This window comes from Eumetopias jubatus, unplaced genomic scaffold (genome assembly GCF_037043125.1).
Source record: "Eumetopias jubatus isolate StellerSeaLion01/CBP00866 unplaced genomic scaffold, mEumJub1_p1.0 scaffold_5, whole genome shotgun sequence".
Taxonomy (NCBI): Eukaryota; Metazoa; Chordata; class Mammalia; order Carnivora; family Otariidae; genus Eumetopias; species Eumetopias jubatus.
In genome coordinates this window covers 54,081,053-54,090,340 of record NW_028274811.1, presented here as the reverse complement: position 1 = coordinate 54,090,340, position 9,288 = coordinate 54,081,053, and the positions used below count along the sequence as shown (strand labels likewise).

Below are 9,288 nucleotides of genomic sequence, written 5' to 3'. Positions count from 1 at the left end.
GGCTGGACCGACCCACTGATTGGAGAAAGGAAGGCTCATTTAGGGCTGCCAGAAAAGAAAGGTCTTGGCTGACATCTGTGGGGTTGTTCTTGTCTTCAGAGCAGACAAGATATTGACTAGCTGCCTCCTGAACTGCTGTACTGGGGCTGAAAAGTGGATCAAGCCCCATGTCAGAGGGGACAAGTCAAAGTGAGCTGAATTTAACTTGGAGGAGTGGAGGGCTAGCTGGGGAGTCAGGAGACCTGGGTCCTGAGACCCTCTCACAGTATGGCCTGGACTTCTTTTTCCTCTTCCACGAAAGGAAGGACTAACAAGATTATTTTTAAAGTCCCTCCAACTTCAAGACTCGCTCATATAGTAGGGGGAAGGAATGGGGAGACCTAGGGTATAGATGGTGGTTCAAGTGTAAGCTGAGGGAACACTCTAAGTTTAAAAATCAAAATGACAAATGGTTTAAAAAGAGAAGAAAGGATCTGACTTCTCTCAGAAAGATCAGGAGATTTAAGATCTCATCAAAGTTTTTTCTCTTTTCTCAGGAAAAAAAAATGATAACTGAACTTTATTTTACTCATAATCCCTTCCAGTGACTTCAATAGTTTAGCAGCCTCTGTGTAGCTACTGGTTTTCACATTTAAGGTGGAAAATCTTCATTTAATGATCTTTTTTTTTTTTTCCTAGGCAAAGAACTTTATTAACCTTGTTTCAAACTTTATTCCCAGGCTTCTTCAGCTTAATTAGCTGCAAAGAATGAATTGTGTATAAGCAAAAACTGAAAAGAGCTGCAGTGTTCAAGGGGCTTGGGCTTAAAAATATTAGCGATCTAGATTTTATCAGATCCATGAACAAAATTTTAAAAAGCAGTCATAATATAAAATAGCAGCTCCCAGTAACTTCTTCAAGTTTTATGTTCTTCAGAAGTTGACTCAATTCAGTTTGCTTCATTCTTGGAAGCTTCATCAAAATTCTCCACAAGATCTGGAACTTCATCATCCTCCTCCTCTCCGGTAGCAAGTGGTGCTTTTCCATCCACAGATTGTTTGGGCAGAGCTTCAGCCAGTCTCCTTAAACTAGTCAGACTGTCTGCACCAAGTTGGTTTAAGATACTGGGTAGCATTTCTGTCAGCGGCTTTGTCTCAGCATGGCCTGTAATGGTGAAAGTGTTCGCTGCCAGTGATGCCTGACCTTTGGGGTTGTTAAAATGGATCACTGTTCCTTGGTTTGTGAACATATTCACTTCTTCAATACCAGAGATATTGTTTACCCCTAACTTCTTTAAGGAGAACTGAAGTTTTTTATCATCTGCTGTAGCCGTTCTATGAACCACCTTCGTCTTTCGGCGAGCAGTTCCTTTCCCACCAATGCACACTTGTGCTTGCAGTTTGGCGAGTTTCTCCTGGTTCATGATAGTTTCTTTCATCTTGTTGGAGCGGAAATGGGACCGCGCGGGGGGCGGATAGGGTTGGCGCTCAGGGGGTCTCGGGCGGACCAGCTGAGATTAGGTGCACACACGCGGGGACGCAAGATGGCAGCTCGAAAATCTTCATTTAATGATCTTAAAAGTGTTGGTATGAAGCTCCTAATGGCCACGCTCTGGGAAATTACAGAGGTTGTGTCTAATGCTTTTTTCCTGTACTATTTATTCAAATCCATCCGCTTGCCTTTTCTTTTAGATAGAAGAGTCCAGAACAAATGCCTCTTTAGATTCAAGATGTTAAATTCATACACTTTTACTGAATATTTGTTGAGAGCTGCTATGCGCTGAGAGCTAGCATTGAGGTAGATGCTGGTGAAAAAGGAGGAACAAGACAGATGTGAGCCCTGCGTTCCTATGGACACGTGTGCATGTGGAGGGGCCCAGCCCAGAAACGGGAGAACAGGAAATCGGTTATGTAATTATGTCTTGTGATAAGAGCTGTGAAGTAGACCGAGGGCTGAGAGAGAGTAAACGCCAGGGTGATGGTGTGCCCGTCAAGGTGTTGGGGGTGAGGGGTGCTCTTCGAGTGTGTACTCAGAGAAGGTCTCTTGGCACAGGTAAATTCTCACGTGAAGTTTGGCCAGGGGAAGCGGCTGTGGCAAGGGGGCAGATCGGATCCCAGGTGGAAGAAATGTGCTGTGGCCTCTGGCAGGTGAGAGATACTCATGGCAGGAAATGATGGAGCCCCTCAGTGGCTTGGGAGATGGGTGCATGTCCTCCTCCCTGCACATTAACATATGTGGAATCTTAATCTGTAAGATTTAGTTTAGCTATTGAAAAAATCTTCCTAACTTCACATACATCAAGTGACAAGGGCTCCATAAGGTGAGTCTGGGACCCTCAGCAGGCCTGACCTGCAGCACAGAACATGGCAGAAATGGGCTCAGCACGTTGTCTCCTTCAGTACGAAGACCAACCTGGGATACTTATTTGCAGGGTTTGGGACTGGAAAAATCTCCACTTGTTTTTTTTAATCCTCCTACCAATCCAAGTCCAAAGAATGGGAAGTAGATTCAAATGATAATAGTTAACCTTTATTGAACTTAATCTGTGCCAGGCTCTTTCTAATTATTTTACATGTTTGTTTTAAGCCTTGCTTCATCTCTATAAAGTAAGAATTGTTATTATCCCAATTTTATGCATAAAGACAGGCACAGAGGTACATAGGCTTACCCAAGTTCCCATAGCTGTGAGATGCCAGAATCTCTCTCTTTTTTAAAGACTTTATTTATGTATTTGTCAGAGAGAGACAGAGAGCACAAGCGGGGGGAGGGGCAGAGGGTGAAGGAGAAGCAGGCTCTCCACTGAGCAAGAAGTCTGAGGTGGGGCTCGATCCCAGGACCCTGGGATCATGACCTAAGCCGAAGCCAGACACTTAACTGACTGAGCCACCCAGGTGTCCCAGAACTCAATCTCTTAACCAATAGACCATACTGCTTGAGAGGTCAGTGTCATACAAGGACTTCAGCTGGCACATTAGAAAGAAGGGGTAGAGGTTCTCTCCTTTTCTGGAGTTCTTTAAGAGAATGCCAATTTTCCATCTAAGAGTGAGACTTCTAGGCCCCGTCATATATACTAAATTAGAATTCTGAGGGTTGGAACTCAGAAATTTGCATTTTAATTGATTCTAAATGCTACCCACTAATGTTTGAATAGCACAGATGCGGGCCCTCATAGTATGGAGCCAAGAGGCCAGACTCTGAATTCCTCCAATATTAACTGCAACAGTTACAGTAACAATAACAACAACAACAACAATAATAGTACCATTTCTTGAGTGACTTCTCTGGGACAGACATTATATTAGGTGTTTGCATTGGAGCTTACACATTGGTGGTGGCTAAGAGACTGACATAAATAAGTAAAATATAAAACATGTTAGACAGTGCTACGTTCTATGGAGGAAACTGAGGCAGGGAAAGTATATGAGGCATGCCTGGGGACAATGGGATGCAGTTGTAAACAGCACTTCCAGAGAAGCCTTCACCACGAAGGGAATATTTCAGCAAAGGCTTGAAGGAGGTGAGTGAGTGGATCATGTGGGTTTCTGGGGGAAGAACTTTCCAGGGAGAATTTCAGCAAGTGAACAGTCCTTGAAGCAGGACTGTTTGAGTGGCCGTCACAGGTTGGGTAAGGAGGCATGATGATGGCAATGCAGTCAGAGGGGCCACTGAGGGCCTTTTAGGCCACTGGACATCTTTCTTTTGCTTTTACTCTGAGTGAGAAGGGACACCACTGGAGGGTTCTGAGCTGAGAAATCGTATGCCACGATGGATGTTTTCACAGGAACATTCCAGCTTGTTCATGGAGAGTAGACTATAGGACAAGGCATGAGGTAGAGCAACAATTATGACTGCTGCAATGGTGCAATGAAGGAGGAAAGAAAAGTTTTATTCAACAGATATTGGGTAGCTCATCAAAAATCTGAGAGGACTGAAAGCCAGCTCCCTCATGGTATGGAACTGGCTCTGCACTGCCCCTCCATGGCCCACATGCCTCTTCAGTGCTGTGCCTGCACCCGTAATGCTGCTCCTGCTGGACCCATCTGCTAGAACCTCTGCCCAACGCCATCATGCATCCCTTCTGCTCACTGAGCTTCCGATTCTGTCTGGAGGTTACCTGTGATCAGTGAAGCCGGCATCAGGTACCTATGCCTGTGTCCCAGCTGCAAGGGCAGCAGGCAAAATGAGTATCTGGCACTCCTAGCTTCTACAGTGGAAGTGGGTGATGCCCAAACACAGGACAGGGATTCAGAATAATTGGCCAAAAAGGAATGACACATGTCCAGCCCTGGTGGCTTCCTTCTGTTCCTTCCTTAGTCCTTGTGCTTCTGCCTAATTGTGCACCAAATGGCAGTTTGGGGTGAGTCTTCCCGGCTTTTTCCACAACGGTGTTAGCAATAGAATGCCAGTGTTCTCATAGTTATCCACACTACACCCTCACAATGCTTGTGAGTCAGCTACATAATGTGAGTCACGTTGTGATGTTATTTCCATGCTGTTCCATCACTTGATAACATTTTACCTATTCCTTCATTGAAGGCATATTGATTCTCTCCTGCTCCTTTCTTATCACTGTAACTGACAGCTCAGAATGGTGACTAGATGGGGAAATTGAAAAGAGATGTGTCAGGCCATCAGGGAAAAGTAATAAACACCCTGGCATTCTCACGGTTGTCAATATTTTGACCTCCATCACTTGGTCATCAGATGACTCATGTTATTTAATGAATCCAACATGTGAGATAAATGGAATTTAGAATCTGCCATTCCTCACTCATCTTAGAGAGACTTGACAACCAGGCATTGTGTCACATTCCTTAAAAGACCCATTTCTCTCCTCCAGCCCATTTTCTGTTTACATTCAATATCAATAGGTACTGATGAGCTAAGAGGAATTTGCATGACTTTCAATCAAACCAGAAGCTGAAATGGCCCGAAAAGACTAATTTGTCTCCCCTACTGGCAAAATTATTTACTCAAAAATTAATGTTTGCCAAGAATTACTAGAGATTTAGAGTATATTTCTCTCTTCCCCTCTTATTTGATATTATGTTTTCCGATTTTTACCCCTTGCTTATAGCTTTCGGTGTTGTTAGTAAAACCTTGAGGGGATTTTAGTAGGCACTTCCCCCAATAAAACAAACTGGGGAGCTGTTAAAAATGCCTACAGCTGGGCTCACTCAACCAAATTAATTAGACCCTCCAAAGACCAGTTACCCCACTCCCCCTTCATTCAAATGTGCACCCAGGGGCTGAGAACCCCTGGTTTAGACTGGATATTGAATCAAAGAACATCCAAGCGGTGGCTCAGCTGGTAACTGAACTTGACTCAGACTAGACATAGGGATGTATCAGGTATAAAAATAGTGTAGGCTTTATGGCAGGAAGGGATAAGGTACTAACTTGGGGCTGTGAGGGGGTAAAGTGGTGAAGTTGCAGGGAGAGCTGGTGTTTCCTTCCATGGTCATGCTGTTCTATTCCTGAAGAAGAACTGAAAAGCTGAATTTCACCCAAGGGTAGAATTAGCCTAAAATACAGGCAGATGACTGTGTCAAATAAATCAAACAAGATGGAAGAAAATGGGTCAGAGAGGGTGGGCTTTCCAGGGGCTAGAGGGAGACCTTTGGGGATGATAACAGAGAACTCTCTCTCAGGTTGTGCAAGGCTTCAGGTTGCAAGGCAATGCTGCAGTGAAGGTGGCATCCTGAGAAGTCTGGCTCTTGGAAGCAGCAGTGGCAGAAGCTGTTATGAGGACCTGTAGGCCTGGGAGCAGTGGTATAGATGATGGGGCCTGTCCCGGCTGCTGAAGCAGTAGGATCTCCTGGGAGCACCTGGTGGTGTAATTTGGGAAGCCTTCCTGGCTTCACTGCCTCCAAACCCTATTCCCCAGCCTTCCTAGAGATTGTGGTCCCTCAGCATTCCTTAATAATAAACGGCTGCTGTGTTGATGAAGCCTATGGGGTAAGTGCACGCTTACAGTGAAGAATCTGAACAATACACATACATTTTTATTTAATACTCCTTCAACTCAACAAGACAGAAAATATTATTCCTACTTGACAGTGAGAATCAGAGAATTGACGAAGCTTATCTAAGACCAGCCAGCCATTAAAGGGCAAGACTGAAGTCAAATTGCCATGTGAACTCTGAGCCCATGTCCTTTCCTCTGTGTAGACCCTGGAAAGGAGCCACATATGCTGCACAGTGGAAGTCTGAGTATCTTTTTTTTTTTTTTTAAGATTTATGTATTTATTATTTGAGAGAGAGAGAGCACACGTGCGCGTGCGTGCTTGCACTTGATGCATGGTGGGGGAGGGCAGAGGGAAAGGGAGAGAGAGCATCTCAGGCAGATTCCCCCTGAGCATGGAGCCTGACATGGGGCTCGATCTTACGACCCTGAGATCATGACTTGAGCCAAAACCAAGAGTCAGACGCTTAACCCACTGAGCCACCCCAGCACCCCAAAGTTTGAGTGCTTTGACTTGACTTCTTTCTCCTTCATGGTTCAGCTGAGGGAAATGACCTGGGGCTCAAGGTTGCCTAAAATGCGCTAATCAACATCTACTTGTTATTAAAGTTATTGAACAAATGTGGGCTCTGACTGGATGCATCTATGGGTTTGTGTTTTCGTACTTTATATTTTCCTAGCAAAAAGTCTTCCTGAAAAATTTCTTGCTTTTCAGTGCTGAACTTAAGGAGAAGGGATTTTTCCTATACCCAGCCAGTATTAGAGAGGTTACATGTTATGACCTGGGGACCTGGTTCTAGAGGAGCTTGGGCAGGTAATGAGTGTCCATGAGAAAAGAAGCCAGAGGTCACTGCTGGCTCCTCTTCATGATGACTACCCATAGATGTGACCCACCCATGACCTCCAGAAACATGCATATAGACCCAAAACCACTGTAACCAGATCAGCTCTATCTAGTAAACCAACTCTCGTTCTCTTTGGAAAGTCCCTGCGTTTGAAAACTGGGAGGGATCTTAGAAATCTCATTTGGCACATGAGAACACCAGTCCAGAAGGACTTTTCTAAAGTCACCCACTTAGTAGCCGGCAAGGATCATTGCTTTGGGTTGAACATGACAGAAACTACAGAAGCACTTGATAAAAAAAGAAAGCTTAAGAAAAAAGAGCATATGGCTCTTTAGGTGTTTTAAAATTTAACTGGGGACACAAATTACCGAGATGAAAAATCATGTGAACTGTTGAAAGTGCTGCAGCAATTAAGGGGTGGGGGATCCCAAAGAGGCAAGGTGGTCAGAAAAGGCTTCAGGGAAAGTAGAGGGGCTACCAGGAGAGCCCCAAGGCCAGCTCTGGGAGAAGAGGAACAGAGAGCTGCCAGCATCTCTCTCCTGGCCTGAGGAAGGGGCAGAGCCCCTCCCTCCTACCCCGCCTCTGCCCGAAAGCCCTGGGTTCTGGAGCAAAGATGGTTAAAGCCGGGAAGATGGTTCTACAGAGTGACCCCTCATTCTCCCAGGGAGTACATTCTCAGACTCTGGGTGCAGAGCGGCTTAGGATCCGCCTCGGCTTTGCCTTTCCTTGCTCTCAGCGTCCTCTCCCCCACGCCCCCACCTTGATCACATTGCTGTTGCTTTAGCCTGGAGGATACCACAGAAGGCCCAGAACATGCAGCCTTTTCCAGTTAACTGAAGCTGGGGATGGGGGGTGCGGGTAGCAAGTAGAGAGCCAGCACTCCCCTCCCGTGTCCCCCACACTGCCTGCTCTCCTTTATCCCTGCCCTACCTGGTCCCAAGTGCATGGAGGGCCAGGAATGCCGCCCTGCGCACACAGTTGGGCTCGCCTGGGCACTGCTTTTGGTCCTCTTAAGAAGCAGATCTTGCAACTGAAGGTGCCACTTTCAAATCCCAGTTTCATTATATATTTGTGTTTCCTGTCTACTGGACCCAGCTAACTGCTAGTCATGCTGCAAGGGGCGGGGGGGGGGGAGATGCATTCATCCTTATTCAATTTATTTATTCACAGTAGCTATGATATTGAAAGAATAGGCTCACAATATAAAATCCAGGAAAAGAACTATCCAAAGAATAGGAACAAAACAACCAGGAAACAGCCAATATTCCAGAAAGCTGAAGGGGCATCATTCCCCTGCTTTGCTGCCTTGGCCTCCTCTGCGGGGCAGAAGGGCTGGAGCCTCCGCCTCCACTTCCCTTGCTCTCCAGTTTGCATGAGAAAATAGTCTCAGCCAGTTGGCCAAGTTTTGCTTGGTTTTGCATTTCAGAACCCTCCCTAAGGGCCCCAAGGCCCTTCTAGGATTGAAAGAAAGTTTTTTCCTCTGAAGTTTTCATTCATTCATTCATTCCACAAATACTTACTGGGTGACTAATATGTGCCAGGCATTGTTGTAATGAACAAACCTAATATATTTGCCCTCATAAGAATTTGCATTCTCGTGGAGGAAAGAGAAAATAAGGAACCTAATAAATAAAGGAATCACATGTTAGAAGGTGATGTAACAATACAGATAAGTGGGTATGAGGGATCAGAGTGTGGTGGGTTCCATTTTAACATAAGGTGGCCTGGGGAGCACCCCAGAGGACCACACAATGGAAATCTGCCAGGTGGAAATTAGGCCAAGTGCAGATTAGTGCCTCTGTCCCCGGGCAGGCTCTTAGGAGCACTTCTTTGTGTTCACAGATTTGCACAGAGTTGGAGACCCTTGCAGAGAGGCTTTTACTTCTAGAACAGGATGGGAGGTGAACCATAAATTATTCATATTTAAACATTTTAATTTATAACTGGAAGTAATCCCCTTCATGTATCTCACCCATCCCCCCACCTACTTCTCCTCTGGCAACTATCAGTTTGTTCTCTGTGCTTAAGAGTGTAATTTTTGGGGTGTAATTTGGGGTGTAATTTTTGGGGTGCTTGGCTGGCTCAGTCACTAAAGCATGCGTCTCTTGATCTCAGGGTCATGAATTTGAGACCCATGATGGGTGCAGAGATTACTTTAAGAAAAAAGAGAGTTTAGTTTTGTTTGCTCATTTGTTTTGTTTCTTAGATTCCACATGTAAGTGAAATCATATGGTATTGATCTTTCTCTAACTTATTTCACTTTGTATAATACCCTGTAGGTATATACATATACATATATATATATATCTCACATCTTCTTTATCAATTCTTTATTGATGGACACATGAGCTTCCATTTCTTGAGTGATTACTAGTATTGAAATTGAATCAGTAATCAATAAATTCCCAACAAACAAAATCTAGGACCAGATGGCTTCACAGATGAATTCTACCAAACATTTAAAGAAGAGTTAATATCTATTTTTCTCAAACTTTTCCA

General features: G+C 44.8%; 1 pseudogene; it reads right to left on the bottom strand.

Moving 5' to 3' along the window:
• Positions 1-801: 801 nt before the first annotated feature.
• Positions 802-1,522, bottom strand: LOC148164356 (transcription factor BTF3 pseudogene; annotated as a pseudogene).
• Between the last annotated feature and the right edge of the window lie 7,766 nt (positions 1,523-9,288).